Source organism: Spea bombifrons, chromosome 2, assembly GCF_027358695.1.
Source record: "Spea bombifrons isolate aSpeBom1 chromosome 2, aSpeBom1.2.pri, whole genome shotgun sequence".
Classification (NCBI taxonomy): domain Eukaryota; kingdom Metazoa; phylum Chordata; class Amphibia; order Anura; family Pelobatidae; genus Spea; species Spea bombifrons.
In genome coordinates this window covers 29,591,839-29,616,527 of record NC_071088.1, presented here as the reverse complement: position 1 = coordinate 29,616,527, position 24,689 = coordinate 29,591,839, and the positions used below count along the sequence as shown (strand labels likewise).

The following is a 24,689-nucleotide window of genomic DNA, read 5'->3' as shown; positions in this document are numbered from 1 at the left end:
CGGTTATCTGACTATTATGCAATGTATAGAAAGGGAAACGTAAAGCGGTATGTTCTTTTGATGGTTTTTTCCAATTCACAAAAAGTATATTTAATTCTATTAAATATTTATTTATCCACATATAGAAAATCCTATGTAACTTCTATTCACTTATGGCTCATGTACCACAACTCCATTTTACACATATTTAGTACACTTAATGTTGTACAAAATATGCATGTAATTCCTGCCACTAGGAGCATGTGGATATTTATAGCAATTTCCAAAAAATCTGCATGAGGCTGTTTTCTACTGCCAAAAAAATAAACATTTGGCTTTTGGTGTTCCTGCACAGAAAACTGGCGGCTGCTATAAGACCAGTTAGCTTTTGGTGATGACAGTTTTGATACGTACGTGCCAAAAAGCTAGTCTTTTGTATGCTGTTTAAAATATGCCTACAACACAATATGATATTTTTAAATTAAAAATAAGACACAATGCACACAATTTCCACAAAGGGCACATTTTGCAAGCCCCTGCATTTGAAAATGTAGGACTAAAAAAATATTTCAAACTGTCAGGATTTAAGACATGGCAGCAGATTTCCATAAGTCCAAGGATCCATGAGTATCCCTAACAGCACATGTTTTCAGGATCTTCTTGGATGAACACCGGTTAATTGATATCTGACTTTCTGACAATATCTAGCCACGTGTATATAAATAATCATATAACCATAATCTTATAATTGCTCCGTTACTATGGCACTTCTAAGATAAAAAATTTTGCAAGTATTTTTTCTCATTCGTTGACCTGAATCCTCATATCTAATTCATTCACTTTCAATCTGACCAAGTGAAAGTGTCACCAAGGAAAATACTGAGGAAGCCTTGCATTGTTATGGTCAAAATTGTGTTCCATATTCGGCCCTTTTCTAGATTATTTTATGGTAAACTAATAGAGGTGACTTGTAATAGATACAACATAAATTTCCCACCCAGGCACTTGGAAACTACCCCATTTGAACAATCTTAATATCAATGAGGCCTAAAGGCAGCAAGATAACATTGATTCTAGGCTGCTTTTGCTCCATAAAGGAATAACAATCGAGAACATTTTGCAGTTTTGACAATGGGACAATGCACAAAAAAAGTGATTCTAGGGCAGAGGTTGAAGCATGGTCTTATACCCATATCAACCAAACCAATGAAATATCCCTACTGATTAAACCATTCCTTTGATTGATATGGTTGCACAACTTTTCAGAATAATACTTTTTGCATAACCTTCCATGTATTCTTTGTTATACTGCAAAGATTTTCCAGCACACATTACTACACATTACAATGGTTTTCATGAACATGACGGCAGATAAAAAAATGCACCATCTTTTACTCTTTAAAGAAATAGTACTTATCCAGGTCCATAACCAGCAAGCTCACACATAAACTGAAAATGCTTCACTGGAGACACTGCAGTTTTCCAGAATTAAAAGAAAAAATTAAATTCCATTACTGTGATAAATGCGTGGATGGTTTTAGAATGTAATTACGCTGCAGGGGAATTTGTCATCATCAGTAGGACAAGTATATAGCAACCCTGAGGCACTTTCAGAACACTTTACAACGTTCTTATTCTACGCAGATTGTGTGTGTTGTAAGTCTTCATTTTATGTTTGTAGCTCTTCATAAGGTAAGCATATATCACCTTATGATATTCTTTTATCTTAAGAAACTAGCCGCCCTATGGCTTATTAATATATAACAAAAGGCACCAAGTTACCGGATTATGAAATGTGTTGTATGGTATCAGCTTTAGCCCCCTGTTTGTCAAATGACTAATGAAGGTAAATTATACTTTTTCACAGGCTGACCTTAAAAGAAACTAGATTATTAACCTGGTTTAAGGTGACCAGAGTCCCTATTTTCATGGGACTGTCACTTGACTGAGACTTCTGTCCCTGAAAGCTTTTGATGCTCAAATGCAATTTATTTTTCCAAAGTAAACTTATTTTTTTGTTTAATGATTTAAATCCCATTTATATCTACCATAATCCATGCCATCATACATCCCCAAATTTAGTATTCACTTAAACCTGATATAACTAGGTTTAAAATCTGGTCAATTTGGTCAGACCCATCCAATCACCCATTTTTGTTAGTAGACAAATAAAATTGTGAATTGGCATTCCATAATTTAACCCCTTAATGACAAAGCCCGTACATGAACAGGCTCAAAATGCATTGTTTTCAATGGGTTTAGGGACCGCCCATTGTCCTTAAGGGGTTAAAAAGTGCCCGCAGTATTTAAATTAAGTTCTATGAAAGGGTTTAGTCCTCCCCTTTCGACCTTGTTTGACAGGCTCTCATGCTATGAAGGGTTCTGGTAGGGTTCAAATACTAAACCTATCCGTGGTGGCAGAATCATTGTAATCATGTTTGAACTATGAAGCCAAAGTTAAGTAATCCTGAGATGAGTAGACAATGCTTGAGAAGCCAGTGAACAAGCTACTTCTTCTCTGCATCTACAGCTTCCACACCCAACCAAATGGATGCTACGAGAACCATATGCCAGAGAGGAATGTGTTGTATGTACCTGCAGCAGTGTGCCCAGCCATAACATAGCAGGAATACAAATGATTTTCTTCATTCATTCACAAACTGAATCTGTGATGTCAGACAAAGGTGGTACAAAATGTTTTCATTGCTTTTTTTCTCCAACAACTACGTGGCAAATGAAGCAGGCTCCATAATTAATACATTCTCCATAATGTCTTCCTAAACATTGTAATATTGATTGTATCAAAATACAGGTGTACAAGGGTTTTCTGCCTGGAATTAGATGAAATTGTTGGTTACAACCTGAAACCTCATACGGGAAGTAGTGGCATCATCTTATCTTTTTAATTTTAATGTCAACAACTTAACTCTGTGAAAATATTGCTTTCACATATTTTGCAGAAGCAGAAAGGCTTGGGTTATTAAGAGGTTAGATCCTTGACAGAATTGACTGCCAATTCCTGTACCAGAACTCCCACATGGGAATGGATGTTCAGTTGCAGATTATTTATTTCTGAGCCAGAGCTGCTTCAGTAAAGACCTAGAAAAGGCAAACTCTTTCTTGGTGTTTGTCCTACCGACTATGCTGAATCGAACACTTTTATAACTAAATGGAGAATTAGAAACAGCATTACAAACGTCATAACTTTCAATAGCAAACCCTATTTAATGTAACATTTTACCTCATTCATCATTCTTCAGACAATGCGTGTCACGTGGTACAAAAGCAGGCAGATAAGCTGTTGCCATAGGAGCAGAAAAGGTTTCTTAAACATTTAAGTGATTTAACTTTTCATGTGGTTAAACAATTGGAATTTGCTTAGCATTCTAGAAAATGCAATTAATGTTTTGTTTAAATGGAACAGCACCTTTAGAACAAAGCCTGAAATCAATATTCATAAATGATAAATAAGACCTGTTTGAGACATATTGATGAACTCATATGTATTCTTTATCTTTATTCATTATTGCAGCGGAGGAAAGTTTTATATCTTCTTGCCAGCCGCCACTTATCCGCATTCACTCTGCATCACACAGCATTTCAGCCAAATTTCAGCCAAATTGTGTTACACTTAACATACCTTTTATAAAGTGTAATTTATTAGTCTAAAAATTATTACTTTGTAAAAAAAAGTAAAAAAAAAATTGTAATCTTAATATGTTATTTGTGGTGTAATTCCAGATTAACCCCTTAATGACAAAGCCCATACATGTACGGGCTGAAAATGCATTGTTTTTTTAATGGGTTTAGGGACCGCCCATTGTCCTTAAGGGGTCAATTATGAAAAAGATAGAGGAGAAAAAAGTTATTCATATGGGGCAACGCCATACAATGTCTGGATTTATTGTATGTAGGCCTCTAACCATGAAACACTATTCAATGAAAAATAATAAAAAATGTAACAGTTAAATTATTAACAACGAATCGACCAGTGTATATACACTGCTGCTGGGGAATTCCTATTTGCTGCTTAGATATTGTAATATCATCAAACCAAACATGATTCCCTGAATCACCAGGCTCCACACAAGAAAAGAACGCGTAGGGGGTTATGTATATATGATAATGTATGGTGCAAACGCTTTGAGAAGTGGTCACCATGGCAACCAATGCTTTAAAACTAAAAGTATTGCTGATTGTATTATTCGTTTGGTTGCTATGGTGGTAAGGTCACGTTTCAAACCCTGTAGAAGAACCACTTTTGTGCATAGGCTCCATAGTCCTTTTTGATAAGTACAGTCCAGTTACCGGGCCAGGAACTTCAGCTTCAGAGATGCCTTATAACCCACAACGATTAGTTTTCCCAATAATATATTAGTTCAAATTAAATAATTTTCATACAGTACTGTGTGTTTTTCACCTTATAGTTCTAACACAGTCATGAAGAGCATCATATTTCTCAGTGTGAAACTGTGACAACGTAGGATCAGGATTGCAAAATTCATCACAAACACATTTGCTCCAGATTCTAAACTTTGCATCATAATTGCTTTAGATTTCGTATGTTGATTGTCTAAATTGTCCATTAATGGCTTTTCAACAATGCAGAAATCGTATCCCAGCCGTTGGTACACAATCCTTAGGAGGGTATGCCTCTTAAGGCAACAGAGAACATCCTAAACTCTAACTCACCAAGCTGGCAGTGTCAGAAGAAGCTAAATATCAATTTATAGATCTTACAGAGGTATAACAGACATATGCATTAGTAGTTTACGAATATAACAGATGGAAAACCACTGTTTAGGGAGAGACTCTAATTCCGACAGAATAAAGTGACATCATAACCAATTTACATACATCAATTATTAAATGTTTCATCCATAACAGGTATATCTAATGGGGCAAATGAGGGTACCTGCAAAAAAAATTTGATGTTAGGTATACCTTGCAGTAATTTAGGGGTACTTAGCTAAAAAAAGGATTGAGGAACACTAAACAATATATATATAAATATATATATATATATATATATATATATATATATATATTAACGGCAGGATTTTGTCTTCCTTGTTTTAAGAGTATTTAAATATTTTAACTGGTACTGTTTCTGAATGAATCGACATTGTAGAATAATAATAATAACAATAATAATAAAATACACAATCCATATAAAAAATGGATGAAAGCTCCTTGATTTAATTTGCAGATTTGACAGCAATAGTGAACGCATGCTGAGGGTCTCTGAAAATACAAGAGTTTTTATTTTTACCCTGCATAATATACAATTCAAGTAATTCCTTTTAAGAGTATTGTATTCCATTATTCTTTTACCAATATACTGGGGTTTTTTTTTTCTCTCTACCATTTTTTCCAGACCAACACATATCAAATTATAAAGCTTTTTTCAGGATTAATCTTGACTCCGACTTATCCTCTAAATTTGCTTAAGGCTAAAAAGACTATAATAGTATTTGAACTACAGTTAATATTCATGATATAAAACTGCAACGTCTTTGTTTATGGGATTAAGGAATTGGATTACTAATATGTAAAACAAGGATAAAACGCTAGTTATGGAATAACTGATATTTTCATAGGTTTTCATATGAAATGTGCTGTTTGTAATTCTACATTCAAATAATTTATGGAGCCATTAAATAAACAATATTGAATTTGGAATTTCTATAAATATTTTATATTGGAAAGATAAGTCTGTCACGTACTGATGCAACTCAATAATGAACAGTGGATGTTATCCCGTATTTTCATCAATTTATATTTACTGTGCAAACATTACATTTTAGATACGTGTACAACAAACAACTAAAGGTAAAGATCTTATTCCTATCTTAATTTTGATTATCTGCTATACACATCCGATGATTTAGTATTTAAGGTCACTGAAGGTCAGGTAAGCTTTATTCGCGTCACATTATTAAATTACTGAGAAATGATGGCAGATACCACCAGAGCCGGCCTTAGGTGTTCTGGCGCCCTGTGCGGACTACTCGTCTGGCGCCCCCCCATCCCAAAAAAAGAAAGGAATCAAAACTTGTAACAAAACCCCAATCACTATATACTACGCCAAACATTGATGTGGTGTAGGCCTACCACTTCATTGTCTGGCTTAGTAGTAGGGATGCACCGAAACGAATTCTGGACTGAAACCAAAAGTGCAGCATTTACCTGGCCGAAACCGAATATGACCCCCCCACACCATAACACATAACAAAACAATTAAATAACAATATATATATATATATATATATATATATATATATATATATATATGATTAACAGCAATCACATTCTTATCATGCCCGCAGATTCCAGGATGTACTCGTAGACTACTTGGCATGATAGGAGTATGATTGCCCTATGTACCCCGTCTCACTCCATTCTCCCTATCTACCCCCTCCTAACTATCTACCCTCTCCCTCTTTGAAGTTCACTTACCTTTCAGAAGTCCTGCGGTGGGGGTGCAAGGCCTCTGCCTCCCAGCTCTGCCACTGTATGGAACAGTATAGAGTGATGGGAGTTATGATGTACTTTAGAGCATAATTATATAATGAAAAATACATTGGAAATGGTTCAGCATAACACCCATCACTCTCACACCCTTACCAATCCACACACATATACCAATCCACACATATACCAATCCACACATATATACCAATCCACACATATACACCAATCCACACACATACACCAATCCACACCACACATATTCACCAATCCACACACATACACCAATCCACACATATACACCAATCCACTCCACACATATACACCAATCCACATATATACACCAATCCACACACACATATACACCAATCCACACATATACACCAATCCAATCCACACATATACACCAATCCACTCCACACACATACACCAATCCACACACATACCAATCCACACATACACCAATCCACACATATACACCAATCCACACATATACACCAATCCACACATATACACCAATCCACACGCATAAAAAATCCACACATATACACCAATCCACACATATATACCAATCCACACATATACACCAATCCACACATATACCAATCCACACATATACCAATCCACACATATACACCAAACCACACATATATACTAATCCACACATATATACCAAACCACACATATATACCAAACCACACATATATACCAATCCACACATATATACCAATCCACACATATACACCAATCCACACATATATACCAATCCACACATATACACCAAACCACACATATACACCAATCCACACATACACCAATCCACACATATACACCAAACCACACATATATACTAATCCACACATATATACCAAACCACACATATATACTAAACCACACATATATACTAATCCACACATATACCAATCCACACATATACACCAATCCACACATATATACCAATCCACACATATACACCAATCCACACATATATACCAATCCACACATATACACCAAACCACACATATACACCAATCCACACATATACACCAAACCACACATATATACTAATCCACACATATATACCAAACCACACATATATACCAAACCACACATATATACTAATCCACACATATACACCAATCCACTCTCACTGTCACTCTATGCTTTCCTACCTTTCCTCTTTCAGTTTCTTTGCCTCCTCTTCGCTCTTCTTCTTAGTTCTTCTGTCTTCTCTTCTTCCGGGTCAGAGGGCACGGAGACCGGTGGGCGCGGCTTCAGTGCTGTGCGCCGGGATCTGACAGCAAACCCCGGCGCACGGCAGCTGTTGCCGCGGGGATCACAAGGGAGCGGTATCGGAGGTCTGTTAAAGACCTCCGATACCGCTCCCTTGCGAGCCTGCTCCTCCAGCGGCGGACATTACTGTCCGTCTCTGGAGGGGTGCCGGGTGCCCCCATACTGGCGGCAGCGGACCCCGCTGCGGCAGGGGCGTCGGACCGCGCTGCGGCGGACCCCGCGGCGGCAGTGGCGTCGGACCGCGCTGCGGCGGCGGACCCCGCGGCGGCGCCAGCTGGAGTGTGGCGCCCTGTGCGGTCGCACAGGTCGCACACCCCAAAGGCCGGCCCTGCACACATATACACCAAACCACACATATACACCAATCCACACATATACACCAAACCACACATATATACTAATCCACACATATATACCAAACCACACATATATACCAAACCACACATATATACTAATCCACACATATACACCAATCCACTCTCACTGTCACTCTATGCTTTCCTACCTTTCCTCTTTCAGTTTCTTTGCCTCCTCTTCGCTCTTCTTCTTAGTTCTTCTGTCTTCTCTTCTTCCGGGTCAGAGGGCACGGAGACCGGTGGGCGCGGCTTCAGTGCTGTGCGCCGGGATCTGACAGCAAACCCCGGCGCACGGCAGCTGTTGCCGCGGGGATCACAAGGGAGCGGTATCGGAGGTCTGTTAAAGACCTCCGATACCGCTCCCTTGCGAGCCTGCTCCTCCAGCGGCGGACATTACTGTCCGTCTCTGGAGGGGTGCCGGGTGCCCCCATACTGGCGGCAGCGGACCCCGCTGCGGCGGACCCCGCGGCGGCAGTGGCGTCGGACCCCGCGGCGGCGCCCCCTGGAGTGTGGCGCCCTGTGCGGTCGCACAGGTCGCACACCCCAAAGGCCGGCCCTGGATACCACCACATATACACTATATGGACAAAAGTATTGGGACATGCCTCTTAATTATTTCATTCAGGTATTTCAATCAAACCCATTGCCACAGTGTATAAAATCAAGTACCTAGCTACACAGTCTGCATTTACAAACATTTGTAAAAAAAAAAAAGGGTCGCTGAAGAGCTGAGTGAATTCAAGCATGGAACCGTGATGGGATGCCACCTTTGCAATAAATCAGTTTGTGAAACTTCATATCTGCTAGATATTCCACTGCCAGCTTTAAGTGGTATTATTAGAAAGTAGAAGTGTTTAGTAACAGCAGCAACTCAGCCACGAAGCAGAAGACCACATAAAACCACAAAGCGGGGTCACCGAGTGCCGAGGCGCATGGCGCCTAAAAGTTGCCAACTCTCTGCTGATTCCATTGCTGAAGAGTTCCAAACTTCCACTGGCATTAATAGCAGCACAAAAGTTGCTTGGGGGGAGCTTCATGGAATGGGTTTTGCATGCAAGCCTCACATCACCAAGTATAATGCTAAGCATTAATCGAGTGGTGTAAAGCACGTCTCCACTGGACTCTGAAGCAATGGAAACGTGTTCTGTGGAGTGATGAATCGTGCTTTTCTGTTTGGCAGTCTGGATTCAGGGTTGGAAGGAAAAGTTACCTGTCTAACTGCATTGCTTCAACTGTTAAGTTTGGTGGAAGAGGGATAATGGTATGGGGTGGTATTTCAGGGGTTGGGTTAATGGTATGGGGTGGTATTTCCAGTGAAGGGAAATGGTAATGTTTCAGCATACCAAGACATTTTGGACAATGCTATGCTTCCAACTTTGTGGGAACAGTTTTGGTAAGGCCGTTTTCTATTCTCAGCATGACTATGCCCCAGTGCACAAAGCAAGGGCCATAGAGATGGAAGAACTTGACTGACCCACACAATGTCCTGACCGAAACTCCATCAAACTGCTTTGGGATTAACTGTAATTGAGGCTGCGAGCCAGGCCTTCTCGTCCTACATCAGTGCCTGACCTCACAAATGCTCAATGGATGAATGGGCAAAAATTCCCACAGAAACTCTCCAAAATGGTGTGAAAAGCCTTCCTAGGAGAGTGGAAGCTGTTACAGTTGCAAAGGGGGACCAACTGCATAATGTCTATGTATGTAGAATGTGATGTCCCTGTTGGTTTAATGGTCAGGTATCCCAATACTTTTGTCTATATAGTGTATGGATATAACATGCTTGCACATGAACAAGCCTGCTATGCACCTAAAACTCTTCAGACAACTCTTAGCAGACAGCTTTTGTGGGATAGACAAATTAACAACTCCTATTATCTATCTGGTCCCATCTACTCTATGACAACATCCTCAGGCCCTGCACCTTCCTAATTCACATATTTAGTTCACATATATGTTTCTATCATAATAAATAATATTATTTATTATTATATTAAAATAAATATTATTTTACATAAATGCTGCTGTTCCATACTTGAAGCCAAATAAAATATAAGCCCAATCTCCAAATAGTTTACAGTGTAATTCTGGGCCAGGACAAAGGACAATTAATACAAAAAATGTGCTGAAGGTGAGAGGGATAGGAAACTCACATTTGATTCACCAACATCATCGCTTTTTAAATGATGAGCATCATTTACCAAACTTAATCCCTTTTTTCACGCCTTAGCGCTAATGCTCATATGGTATCAGGAGTCATTCCAGCTTCATAATGCAGCTGCTGGAATCAAAGCTCAAACCTTAACGGACGAGGAGTTTTCCAGAAACACATTTTTAGCAACTCTTAAAAAGTAGAAATGTTAAAACCTAGACAAATTACTGTCTGCAATCAAAGCTCCCAGGGTTCCATGACTGTTTAGGGATATTTCCTGTTTATATTACATAAATTGCAGGTTAAAAAAAATTGAATTAGCTTAATTTGATACTTAAACAGCTAATGTGACCCTAAGAAATATTACTTTATTAAACTTTATCAACAAGCAACACAAATTCAAATAAGCATTTATGTATATGAATTCAATAATCTGGGACAGTAAAAAAAAACAAGAATTACTTTCCTTATGTTATATAAATCAAACCCAGGTCTCAGTATTTCAGATATTAGAGATTACAACTACTGATACATACCTAGAACGTTGCTTCATCCCCAGGACTAGATACATCTACTCAGGGCTGGCTCTACACTACATATACGCCTAAGCACAAACCCAATAGGTGTTACAAAAAGTAGGTACGCAGAACATTTCATTAGATTCTAGAAGAGATCAGGTAGGTATGGAAATGAATAAGGCTAGAATTCAAAATGATTAAGAATTCTTCTTTTTCTATGTAATACACATTACATAGAACATTACTATGGTAACAAAAGCATCCAATGTAAGTCATGGAAATGAATAGGGGTATTCTCAATGAGGATGCCATTTAATGCCCGATCATAACAATGATTCTCAACATAGAAAGAGAAATATATTTAAAAAGTTTAAAAAATATAAATGCCTCAACGTAAACATGAACATCTTCTAACTACAAGGTTACACTGTGACAGTTTGACAACAATTACAATAAATAGACTTTCTCTCTACTTTATTTAAAATAATAGTGATATTTGGGATCATAACTGTCTTCATACTTGTAATAAAGTGGAAACAATTCATGAAATGTTTCATCATCATGACCGTTTACATGCCATTCAGGGCTGCCAATAGCCCTCAATTTTAAGGAGACTGTCCCCAAAAACTGAACTTCAGTCACAAGTAAAATAATGACACACTGATTCAATTCACCTTAGAAAAATCACTACATTTTTCCAACAGAAAGGCAACACATGAATACGTCCTTTATATATATATATGAAAATGGGCTCATTATTATAGAGTGTATTCATGCCCTTCACAATACAATCTAGTTTGTCAGAGCCTGAGGCATTAGAAGACAAACTGACTTGCCTTGGGAACAAAGCGCTACCACAATAATGTATGTCCAGCGTCAAAGTTAATGAATCTTATTCAGTAAAGCAAATGCATTCATGTATACAAAATACAAAAAATTCAGCAGGCTAATGATGGGTAGAGATTGACAAACGCCCTCCACCCTTGACACCATTGATAAGGTGGCAAACTATTTATTTGCAAACCTCTGCTTCATCTGGCTTGTCAAATTTCATTAAAACGTAGTGAAGATGCCCCAAAAGAGGGAAAAAACAGGAGGTCAGATCCTCTGTTAGAAACTTATTTTAGAAAAGTGAAACCTAATCATTATTTTGTCTCTGATTATTAGCCTTTTTTCTAATAGTTATTTATTGCCTAAATATTTTTTTTAATTTTATTCTTACCTTTAAAAATTGGAGAATTCTATATATTATACTTTTTATTTTGCATTCAAAGGTTTATATAATGGGTGTCAATGACCAATTACATGATTTGCAACAGTAACAGAAATCCAAAATTGTAGAATTATCTCTTATATGAACTACTAGGAAGACAAGGTATTATCCGAAAAATACTTTATCACTGAAATCATCGCTAAAATGGCTTCCGAAATCAAATTACACAAAAGTACAAAAGTAAAAAGCTTACTTTTTACAGCCGAGAAAAATCCAAAAGGATTCAAACCTGCAGTTTCCGCATTATGGGGGTTTAACCTGGCTTGACTCAAATATAAATTCCCATAAGTCAGTACAGAACTGTGAGGAACCTGTGAAAAATACTAATATAAATGTAGCTTTATTGCAATTATCAAACGTGGCATGTTTGGTAATATCGTTGTAACCAACAATCAAGGCGACTGAAATATCCATGGGGCCTATTTATTTGTGTGACGATTCTGTAATACTCGAACAGTCTATGTAGTGATTACTTTTATGACTCAGACATGTTATATTATATAATTTTGAACTTAAAGCCAAACTGCAAATTGCACATTTTCTTTTGCGACTCACCCACTTATAAACCCGAGTGCATGATTAATCTCACATTTTCTATTGAACAATACAAAAAAATATCAGATTTGTGTAGATTGAACACAATTTTTAATCTAAGTGAATGTTAAGGAGATCTTCAAGAATATACTTGAAGAGAATGCTTACTGTTCCGAGAATGCTGTTAATGGCAAAACAATTTTACAGAATTGCCAGTCCCATTTTGTTTTTACAATAGTGGTAGACATTAGTCTGCCTTTGCAAGTAATGGGGGTGTAAAGCGTTAAAAAATAAGTGTCAGGGCTATGGCACAAAGCAAAGAATCAAGGAAAAAATATTGCCAGCAGTCGCTGTGAAACCAGCAGACAGATTAAGTAATTACGAGGCTTTAGTTGTATACACAAAAAGGCCACCTGCCTCAGCCAGGCCAGCTATATAAGATAGAAAAAACAGCAATAGATTAAATTCTGTAATATGAAAAGGGATATGTTTGGTAGGAGCTTTTAAGCCCTTTACCCTCCTTTCCGTTATGAGCTTCTGTTTATTTTAAAAGGGTTAATGGTTTGGGCTCAGGTATATAATTCTTCTCTTTTATTTCATAAATACTGGAGATTTTTTTTCCCCACCACTAATCAGCCACTTAGCAATGAGGTTGAGTTTAGCATAATTGTTTCTTGATTTTTATAATTGGCATTATGGACATTTTCCATGGTGCCACCATAAGGAGGTCCACCACTAGCCAGGCGTTTGTTTGAAAGCCCACATAAGATGCGATTCCACCCTAAATAGGGGATTCTTAATTATTTTCATAACATTTATCTTTAAGTGGAGTGGAAAGGTCTGAACTGAGAAATGATGGTACGTTATGGCGTGGTGGCACATTTTGAATGAAAGGTATATAAAGTGACCATTTAAATGTAACACAGATACAATTACATTTCAGGTAGAAATCTACTGGTTACGTTGTGTTCAGTAACCATTTTTGTACATAAGTATTTTTCTTGCATCTGTCTAATCCTGTTTCTGGGCAGCATGTAAAATGTCTAAGCACAGCATGAAAAATACATATCATTTCTCAAAATATCTGGGTTTCTAGGAAGGATGGTGGAAGAATGAATGAGTGTATGCTGTGTCCCAAACACAAATGTTTTTTCATGCATCCACAGTACTTCCCTTGTCTGTATGGTATCTAACTAGTAAAACAGAACTACCAGAAGTCTTTATGTATAGATCAGTCGTATCTATATATATATATATATATACAGGAATATATAACCGTGAATCTATATGTTACAAAATATTCTTTGTAACTGTTCTACGGTTATTGCAGTTTTGTAATACTAACCCTCTGGTCTTCTGATCTGTATTCAAACTGCATGTACTATTTCTTGTGTATTAGTATGCTAATCCAAATAACAGTCATTAAGATCTTGTGACTGTCATAAATCAGTAGAACTGATTGACGGACTGTAATGTCTGGAAATTCAATACAAACATATGAACACATGAAACTAACACTCTGTGTCGAGAATACGGTCATTCTGGCATGTTCATTGATTTTTAGTTTGCATGTTCGCATCTGTTTCGTTGCCTTATAAAGCTGCTGTTTCGAATGCAGCATTAGACGCGACGTTACTAGCGGTGTTCAATGCTCAAAACAATATGAAATGTGAGAGAAATGCAATAAAGGGCTGACCAACACATCTGAACTCACTCCTTTTGTTTTAAGCAAACTAAACTACAGCTGGAATTTAAATAATATTCCCTGGCCAAATAATCCAGATATAAAAGGTCATTAACACAGAATAGGATCCATTACTTTAAAATAGATATACAAATATATTTAACGGTGCTCTGTTATATGGCATATAATTCTGTTTAATGACATTCATCAATTAATGGTACAGTACATTTCAGATTAACTCCAATCATAATGCTTGCGTTTTCTAACATATAAATGGTGTTTTGCGCAAGTATTAATATAAAACATACCTAGCATTTCTGGTTTATGAGATTTGTCATCTTGCTTGTGCATCTTCTTTTAAATTGCTGCCTTATCCTGATACCTGTTAGCATTATGTAGGAGTTGTAAACAATCTCTAGGTAGAGGTAGACTACAGGAAGAGTGTTCCTGGTACGAGAGAAGGCTAACAATGTAGTCTCCTAACGCTCTTAGCCAGCATCCTAAATAAGCCACCTGCAAGACTTCTCAATATCATCCTCACTTCAACTCATCCCTATCCAAGCAGTTCTGTCCCACTGGCTTGTCTCCTCTCTCAACCTCCAAATAGACTGTAAGCCCACAAGGGTAAGGTCCTCTTCTGCTTTTGTACCAGTATGTACTTATGTACCAGTATCTTATGTCATCTTATGTGCTATGGAATCGGCTGACACTATATAAACAAAATGTAATGTACTCTTCAATGACTATGCCTTTGGTCAAGACATATGTGAAGTCAGACATGGAAAATCTAAATAACTTAAATGGATTGATGGTTTTCAATTATGTTGTCATATCAGATGTGACAGTTCTCCTATAAGCATCACCACCTGCTAAAACTAGCAAAGTGAAAAATACATTTTCATCTCTTTGGATTGTCATGAGAATGTTACTTGTATGTGACAGAAAAATGTGTCTTCGTTTTTTGTGTGTTAAAATAATTTTTCTTGAACCAAAAAAAACAAACATATTCTTATATTTGTCTGAATTTTAGTTTAGGTATTGTGTGTTTGTGGAGACATGGCTAGCCGCACATATGGGAAGGTCATAGATATTCATAAGTGGGCAGGGAGTAGGAGAGGAACTTTTCAGGGTCAAACAATGCTCTTCTGTAGGGAGAAGGAGGAATGTGACCTCAAAACCTGGAGAAGCAATGCTTTACCATGAGTCGCCAGATCAAACCTGGAGAGTTCCCAGGTATCAAATTCCAACACATGTAAAACGTTTTAACATGATAATAGGCAATATGATGTAACAAAAAAGCACATATGTAAAATAGATATTTCTACAGGGAGAGAAGTTCAACTTCTATGGGACCTGACGGGATGCACCCAAAGTTATTAAAATAGTGTTCTGGCAAAACTACTAGCAGACTGGCAATTGTGGTGCCACTTCACAAAAAAAGGATAGCAGGAAAGACTCGGACAACTACCAGGAATACTTGATATACCCTACCTAGATTTCAGTAAGGTGTTTAACATTGTACCCCATAGAAAATATAACAAAAAATTGTCTTTTTCTGCAACATGGTGGACCTTAACAGTAGAACAAGTCAAATGGCAAATTATTTAAGGAAATTAGAAGAATGGTCAACTGTGTGTCAGCTGCAGTTTCATGTTGATAAATGTAAAATAATGTACTTGGGGCATAAAAAGGCAAAATATAGCATTGGGGATACTGTTCTGTCAATGACAACAGAAGAGAGGGACTTGGGAGTAATTAATGCAATAAAGTGGCAGAAATAGCAAGCAGGGTACTGGGTTGTACAGGCACCGTCATTAGAAGCAGAGAGAGATTGTTATGTCACTTTACAAGGACTGAAAGTTCTCTAGGTTCTTACAAGCTCATTAATATCTGCTAGGAAAGATAATAATAAACAGCACCAATGTCATATATTACGAAATTTGGATATTGTCCAATGAAGAACATATTTTGCCACAAGTGATATCTCCACCATGCATATTAAACCATGGGCAAATTCTGTATTTAATTAAGCATTAACACCCAAAGCAAATGGTTATTATTTTTGAAAAATGACAAGTGACAATAGTCAAAGAATAAAGGCATATTCCCTAAAGTCATTATCTTACCATTAGCAGCCTGATGTGGCATACAATTTACTAATGCTGAAATAAAATTAAATAATAATTCCTTGGTTTTGTTTGCTTTTAAGGGTTTGTTTCATTGGACACTGCATTAAAATGTTGCTTTCATATAATTTACCTACAACGAGTTATTGTTTAAATAATCTGTTTTACTCAGGATCATGGGAAACAGAGTTTATAGAGGGAACCATCACAAAAGAGTTTAGGGACATCTTTATTACATGTATACATTCAGATTATTTTCTCCCATAAAAAAAAACATAATTAAATCCAGGAAATCTTTTTTTATGTTAAAATTTACATTTCCCAACCAGGACAGGACTAAGCTGTCCAGGCACTTTAAGGCCAGCGGCCACTAAATGAGTACCTGCCTCTACCAGCTAGATTTAGTGGGGACTAGGCCTTCTTTGGGCTGACTGGTGCACTCGTCAGGTGTGAAGGGAGGGATTATGTTCAGTATGGTGGGGGGGAGAGTTAGCATTCCATGTATGGTCCTGCTGACTGGTCAAAACTTGAGCTACAGAATCAAGGTGTGCATGTGCTTGGCATTTGTAGACTAGGGTGACGGCCAGCAGTCCTAACAGGACAGATTGTGTGTGACTGACACTATCTGGAAAACCAAAACTGTAGGCAAGTTTTGCTTATTTTGTAAGATGTAATAAGTATAAATTTCTTCTTCTTTTCCCTCCTTTTGCTCTCGCTCTCTTTCTCACCTTTCCCACCTTCAGTACTGTAGTACTGTTTTGGTTAACATTCAGAATGTTCCTCATCACTGGCGTAACTACAGGGGCGACGGGGCCCGTGACTCTGGGAGGCCTGGTGTGACCCCTGCGACCCCTTCTTCCTGTCTCCCTGTGATGGTTCAAAATAGTTTAGAAAGGGCCATTCCGACCTGGACCACACTGACCCAGCTCGGAAAGACCTTGGATGTGTACTTGCGTGTGAGTATGCATATGTACTTGTGTTTGAGCATGCATGTGTACTTGTGTGTGAGCATGCATGCAGTTGAAGTTTGAGCGGCCCCATAGCAATTTTCGCACCAGGCCCCTGTGGTTTCCTGTTCCACCTCTGTAACTCCTTTACCCTCTATTCTCTTGATCATACAGATGATAAGTTTGCATAGCTCCATTTTGCATTGAGAAGTCTTTTGTCAAATAACGAGATGCTTCCTCCACATTCTCAAATTTAAACCCCTGGTAAATTAAAATGTTTCTCAAGACCTGAAACTCAGCATTCCAAGGGCTTTTCGTGCAGTATTCTGTGACATGTGTCACGGAATACTTGCTACATTTGCTACATTAGTTAACAAGAAATATAGAAAATGATAGGAGAACCATCTAGACTTTCTGCCTTTTCTGCTGTAAAGTCTCAAACCTCAATCAGTTATTGGTCTCGTCTATGAGTCAGTATAGTCATATGCATGCCTGTAAATTTCCCACTTCAGGTACCCAGGAGCACTCCCTCTTCTGGGTAGTGATTTTGCAAGGTGGTCCAACGATGCACATGGTAGTTAAGGTTAGCCATGTGGTTTATGCTGATAGATAGAACAGAATTGTATGAGTGTGGCAGGGGAATTGGGAAGAACATGTACTCCACTCCTACACTTCGAGAATGTGGAGATTGAGCCATGGAACCAGTGCTTCAGCAGGAGACTCTGAGTGACACCTGGAGAGTTCCCAGGTATGGCCATATGTCCATCTCATACACGTTTATATTCCCTCCCTGTATTACATCCTACCACTTGTTTTGTGCTGTGTTATTATTATTTTTATTTATTATTTTATATAGCGCCATCAAATTCTATAGCGCTGTACAATGGGTAGACAGGACATAACAAGTAGTATGTAACATAATAAATTGACTAACAGAGACAACAGGTGAGGAGGGCCCTGCTCAAACGAGCTTCCAATCTAGAGTGTTCTATTTATCTACCACCCTCTTAGCAAAGTCAAACTTCCTTACATTACATGACACACAAAAGACATTCCTTGCAATATTTTTGACAGGTGCACTTTAAGTTTATACCGTATTAGGCCATAACTGGCATGAGATATGCACAATGACCAGGATAATAACCCTTAATTCAAATTATCCAGGACGCTTGAAATCATCTTTCAAGAGAAAGTATTCTTGCAGTGCATTGATTTGAGAAACCTAGGGGATGTCTTGCCCGTGCTGTTGAATTTAACACTTTTGTAACTAAAGTATTCTTACTAATATTAAAACCTTCAGAGAAAAAATGATTTCATGTTTTTCCCCATTCATAATTTTTGGAGAGAAACAATTATGACAAAAATAGGGACTGTTATTGCTAAAAATTAAATATGATTCTTAAACATTTCTATATTATAATATATTAATATATAATATAATATTATATTATATTATGTGCTGGAAAGAATGAAAAGCCAGAATTTCTACAGTTTATTTGCTTAACATACCAGTGGGCGCAATTAATGTTTGAGTGGATTCACACCTTTAAATGCTGTACATGCACACATAATAAAAAACATACTTAATAAAACAAAATATTCTATCATCCTAGTTCACTTACAGGGTAGAACCTGTGTATCATTTGCATCAATAAATTTGTCAATTAATTTGTTACAGAACAATGAAGATTTTAATATGAATATATATATTTTTTTAATCCAACAAATCATTTCTACTCTTTTAAAAGGAAGACCGAAAAGATAAATAATGAAATAAAAGGGAAAACATATATACAAATTATCAAGCCAGCATATCCCATTATATTCATTTCACATCTCAGCTTGGGACATTATACCCAAAACTGTTAAAACAAATATAATTGTATATTATGCAGAGGACGCTTCCGTGATAAAGAGTAAACCTGGATTCTGCACATTCATTTTGCAGGAATGTATACAGGCTTTCAAAAAGTATTCTTACGTCATATTGCCTTCAAAATCCAAGGTTACTTCAAATGCTAAAAACAAGTACATTGTTGGCAAAGTGCACTGATATGAAACGGCATGAAAAATAATATTAATGATAATAGCAATGATAACACAGAATTAAAGTGCCGGGGGGGGGGTGAGCAACAGAACATCCCTGTGGCAATCGATAGGTTGATTAAAACAGGTAGTAGACAGATGTGATAGACACTGCAGGCATAGTGCTATTCTGACCCCTGAAGGATAGAATCAGGAGCGAAACCCAACTCATCTATAGAATAGGACTAGGAACACATTGCAGGCATCCCTCACTGAGAAGCCAAGTAAATAAAGTATGTGTACATGCATGTGCGTACTAAGACTCAAAAAAAATAATAATAAAAAAAAAAAAAAAATATATATATATATATATAAACATATATATTCTATATTGTAAACTTAATATTTCGGTGTGCATTAAGACTGTCATTTCTAGTTTTATCATATATATATATATATATATATATATATATATATATATATATATATATATATATATATACACATACATATATTATTATATATATTTGCATATATACTACATAAGTGTATTATGTTGCCTTTCCTTTGCATGGGAACAGATTGCTGTTTATTTTTATCCGTTTCACACACTCCGCCAGTCCAATGAAATTGGTAAGCCACAAAAAAAGCATATACTGGATTTGAACCAGGCTCTTGTCGTCTGCTCCGAGTCCAGTTTAATATATGAATAACTCATCATTATATAAATGTGTAGGCGTCAAGCGTAACAAGCAGCAAAACCCCGCAGTTAACCTTCTCGAAGCATACATTCCTTCACACTCTGGCCCACAAAGGGTTAATGTTTAACCCCATGAAGCCAAAAGTGTTTTTTTTTTAACGTGTCATATGATGCAGATGGAAGTACAACTTTCATGGTATGGCATGTATAACCCTTTATGAAGACGATTCATTATGAACGCAGTTATTGTAGATGATTAATTTAGAGAATATGAGGTTTTTGGGCCATTTAATGTTTTGTTTCAGGAAGCAACTTCTGTAAACCTGTTTTGTTTCATTTTTTTTTTACAAATGCAATTGGCCGTGGCCATCAGAGATAGCATCTTTCATTATCACATTTTACATGTAATATCAGACAAAGAGCTTTTAAAGACATTCATCTTCCCTTCCTGGAGCTAATTATGCCAGACAGCAAGCAAAACTAAACAACTGGGGTAGTTCAGTGGCTAACATCTGCCTCTGAATTTCAACGACAGACCATCTTTGGTCTAGAATATTGTATGAAAATACTCTGTGATAGAGAATTTGTAGAATATTAAGTTTAAAAAACAAATGATTACTTGAACATAAAGACTTTACAGTACAAAGTGAATGCCAAGCATTGGTGAGGATGCTGCCATATAATGTTTAGCACCTAATAATAAGGTTTGCGAGGAAATTCCAGTTGTCCATAATATTTATAATTAAGAAAGTTAATGTTTTAAATAATTCTTATATAGACTGGGTGTATATTGTTACATAGTGTATGTTTTAAAAGTATCATTCTAACATGAAATCATTCTAACATGACAGTGACACATATACTCTAGGTTATTTGATATTTGCAATAGCCAGAACCGCCGGACTCAAAACTTAAAAGAAACTATGACCGGTGACTGCATGTGCGTGCGCATGTGTAAAATAATCAGGGACCCCATTTTGGAATCAATAATAAGGAGACAGACACACAAGAAAGCTACTTGTATTCTCTTTCTGTATAGTTCTTTCAGTTCTACATCCTTCTCAATACCTCCCTAGCCCAACTTCATTGTTTGCAAACAGGGCATGAATACCCTGGCCTGAACACTGACCTTGATGAAGTCTGCTTGGGCTGATCCAGTCAATGGGACCATTGTGCCGACTTACATGTGTAATATGCTTTGATAAAGACGTGGCTCAAAGAAATATTTTAAACCGAACAGCTTTTATTGGAAAGCCTTTGAGCCAATAGAACAGATAGTGTGGGAAAACGGCACATTAAGATTTTGCAGCAATATGACTATTTCTAAAGCCTGGGTTTCCTTCTTTACCATTCATACGCCCTCCCTTTCTTTCACTCCCACACACTGCCAATTCATCTGCACCTTCTTCTGACATGAGCACTAAAAAGTTGAGACAAGTTATTAATATAATCCAATTTAATGAAAGATGATCCCAGCTCAGACAATGGATGACTTACTTTATCACCAGGAATCCCCACTGCCCCCTCCAGAAATTTTTTTTTATTATGGATAGTATGGCTTCAGCTTAAGTTTGCTATTGCAATGCATCATCAAGTCCATTCTCTTTGAAGACCAGCATTCTAATGACATCATCTATTTAAGTTTTATGTTATATCACCCAAACTTTCTGTTCTCCAATCTATGCTGGAAAAGTCACAAAATAGCCCAATGCACCATCCCCAGTACGTAGCCAATACCATATGCTCTGTGAGCCTTTGTTGTACAGTGTTCTGATCATCTGCATTTAGGACCAGCATCCTTTTTTTCATGGTAGAGGGATGTATTTTAATAAACCACATTGCTCTAGTGGATCTAACAGAATAGGATTATGCTGGAACCGATATTGTGAGCCAAGCACTATGCTGTGCTGTGTTTCTTCCAGCTATGTGATTCAACTGCAGAATCTGCAGAAATAATTGCATGCCAATCCATACCAATACACTTAATGGCATTTAACCTCATAGTGGGGAGAAAACAAAACCATAGCTATAGTATAAATGGATAAATGTAAAGGTAGATGTGTTTTTTTTTCTCTCTCTCAAGCAGGTTGCTGCAGCTTCACTGGTGTATGCAGCAGATAATACTGAAGATTAGAGTTTCTTTATTAAATAACAGACCTTAGATGTTTCTGTGTATAATAAACCACAGTATGCTCTTTTTTTTAAAAAAAAGGATCTGGTCTGTTTCTCTGGCAGAAGGATCAGCCACCCACCAATTTTACATTACACTGAATATGAATAGTACTGCTGTATAATCCAGACCAATATGATGTATGGAAGAGAGAGAGAAAAAATCCAGTGCCCCCATTACAAAAGACAACATCCAAAAAACATGTACATGCAATTGTAGTTCCAGATCTGCAGTAATCAGAGACCCTCCATATATATAAATATATATATTTTAGTTGAAATCGCCTAAGTTTAGAGTAGTTTATATGACACTGCCTGTTTACAGCCAGAAAATCATCTTCTTACCCAGTACGATCTTCCAAATTGTTCTGATCTTGGTCTCAGTCAGCAAGGTGATAGCTGGTCATCACAATGCATATACAGCAGATCCACGTATTAATCCTTGTGTGAGAAAAAAAGGTGTATTTTTTTGGCTAAAAATGAGTAACAATATCCCCATGCATAAGTGCCAAGTTCACCATCAAATCTGGGAATTCCATCTAGACATAAGATCCCATTCTGAGAGATGCCTCCAGCTCTGAAAGTAGCCAGTTATGCTCAGTGGAGGATATCCAATCCAGGTGTGAAGCACAAGAAGAAGGTAAGGGGAGGAATAAAACTGGAGGAGAAAGGACTGAGATGCACAGAAGTCTGTTATCAACAGGACAGCAGAAGAAGAAGAAAAAAATAATGTTGCTGGGGGATTCTTCACTGCCCCTGCAGCTTGACAGAGTAAAGATCATCTACACATGCAAGATCTCCATATGCAAGATGCAGCAAAGGAAAAAGAAGAAATGTAAGGTATATTTCACAAGTATCCTGCAATACCAGATCCAATGGGGGTTTCCTTATACTGTACCGCTATGTGAAATAACTCCTGCTGCTCGAAAACGGTGCCTCCTGGGTCCTAAGGCTCCCGATCCACAAAAAGACACAGAGAGAATTAAACCAGTTGTTTGTTAGCTCCGAATGATGCTAATCTCCAATAAAGATGACAAGTGAACGCACACCCATGTAATATTTGCCTTTTAAAAAGGAGGAAAAAAGAGAAAAAGAAAACTTGATTAACACACACAATCATCCAGAAAAAAAAAAAACGAAAGCAGAGGAGATAGAAGCAGAAATGGAGGGAGGAAAAAAAAGATAGAAGGAAAAAAAAAAAGAAGGGGGAGAAACTGCAATGCATAAATGAATCCAGTGTTTCAACAAGATCTTCTTCTCATTTGACTGAATGCATTCTCTAGCTTGCTGCAACTGCAAGTCATAAAAAGATACTGTTACTGCCACCCCATGGATGTTTCAGAAGTAGCCAATCCACACTTACAGCTTCAAGCCGTTGAGTTTAGAAGGCAGAATTAACAACAGGAAAGCCTTACAAGGAGTCAGGGAAAGTCGCTTTGCTATGACTTGAAAACAAGTATGGCCGCTGCGTAACAATTGACTGTTAAAGGGATGCTGCAGCCATCAAAGGCATCATAGGCGTTGCTTTTGCGACAGCATTGTGGGGTTCTGCAGAATTCTCCATGTGTATTTGCCCGTTCTTCTGTTTCGCATGTTGGCCAAACGCATCTCCCTGTGCATGATATGCTTGTACCTCCAGTTGGCGCCAACGTTGGCTTGTCGAACACTGAGGGTAGTGGTCGTTTCAGACCGCTGTACGCATGTGGGGCAATCGCTTCCATTGAGGGAGCTTTTCTGACGCTCAAGCAGCCAATCAGTGACAGGAAATGTCAGATCACGGAGGAGTGGGGCTGCTAGAGTAATAGGGCTGCAGCTTCTAGGTCAGGTAAGTCCACAACACCATTAGCTTACACTCTGGTACTTGGTGTCATACCTTAAAAATCTGGCAGTAGTCCAACCATACCAGCCAGAGACCCCAAATTGTCCACCTCCACAGAAGGCTACATTAACCCCACCTTTGTTTTTTACCTATAAAACTGGGACATGGTATTTAACCCCTTAATGACAAAGCCTGTACATGTACGGGCTCCAAATGCATTGTTTCCAATGGGTTTAGGGACCGCCCATTGTCCTTAAGGGGTTAAAATAAAACAGTTCCATTTAATTGCAAAAACATAACTTCACAACATTCAAAGGGAGTGACACTCAATCCTAGGATGATTCATGATTCTGTGGTAATAACTTTTGGTGGTAAAAGGGTTTATGTACCATTGTTTCCCACAGCTTTGCCCAGGCATAAACAATGCGTTGTCCAATTGTATACTGTCTTCTGATCAATAGTGATGGAGCACAGCTGTCACTATGCTGCCTGACTAACTGCGCAGTCACAGGTTCAAGCGAACCCGCTGCTGTTCAGTCTACATGGATATTGCACTCTCTTGGAGGGAATTAGCCCAGATTAGACTTGTGCAAATGGACCAAAAACTATTTGGATGAAATTTTCATTTTATTTTTGGTCCAGT

General features: G+C 37.7%; 1 protein-coding gene across 1 annotated transcript in view; it reads right to left on the bottom strand.

Annotated features, from left to right (window-relative positions):
* The window catches only part of IL1RAPL1 (interleukin 1 receptor accessory protein like 1), a 541,156-nt gene extending 517,893 nt beyond the window's left edge, over positions 1–23,263 (bottom strand). Inside the window, exon 1 of the mRNA XM_053457345.1 lies at positions 22,573–23,263. The gene's annotated coding sequence lies outside the window, so the exon portion shown is untranslated. The remainder of the gene's footprint in view (positions 1–22,572) is intronic.
* Positions 23,264–24,689: the final 1,426 nt, after the last annotated feature.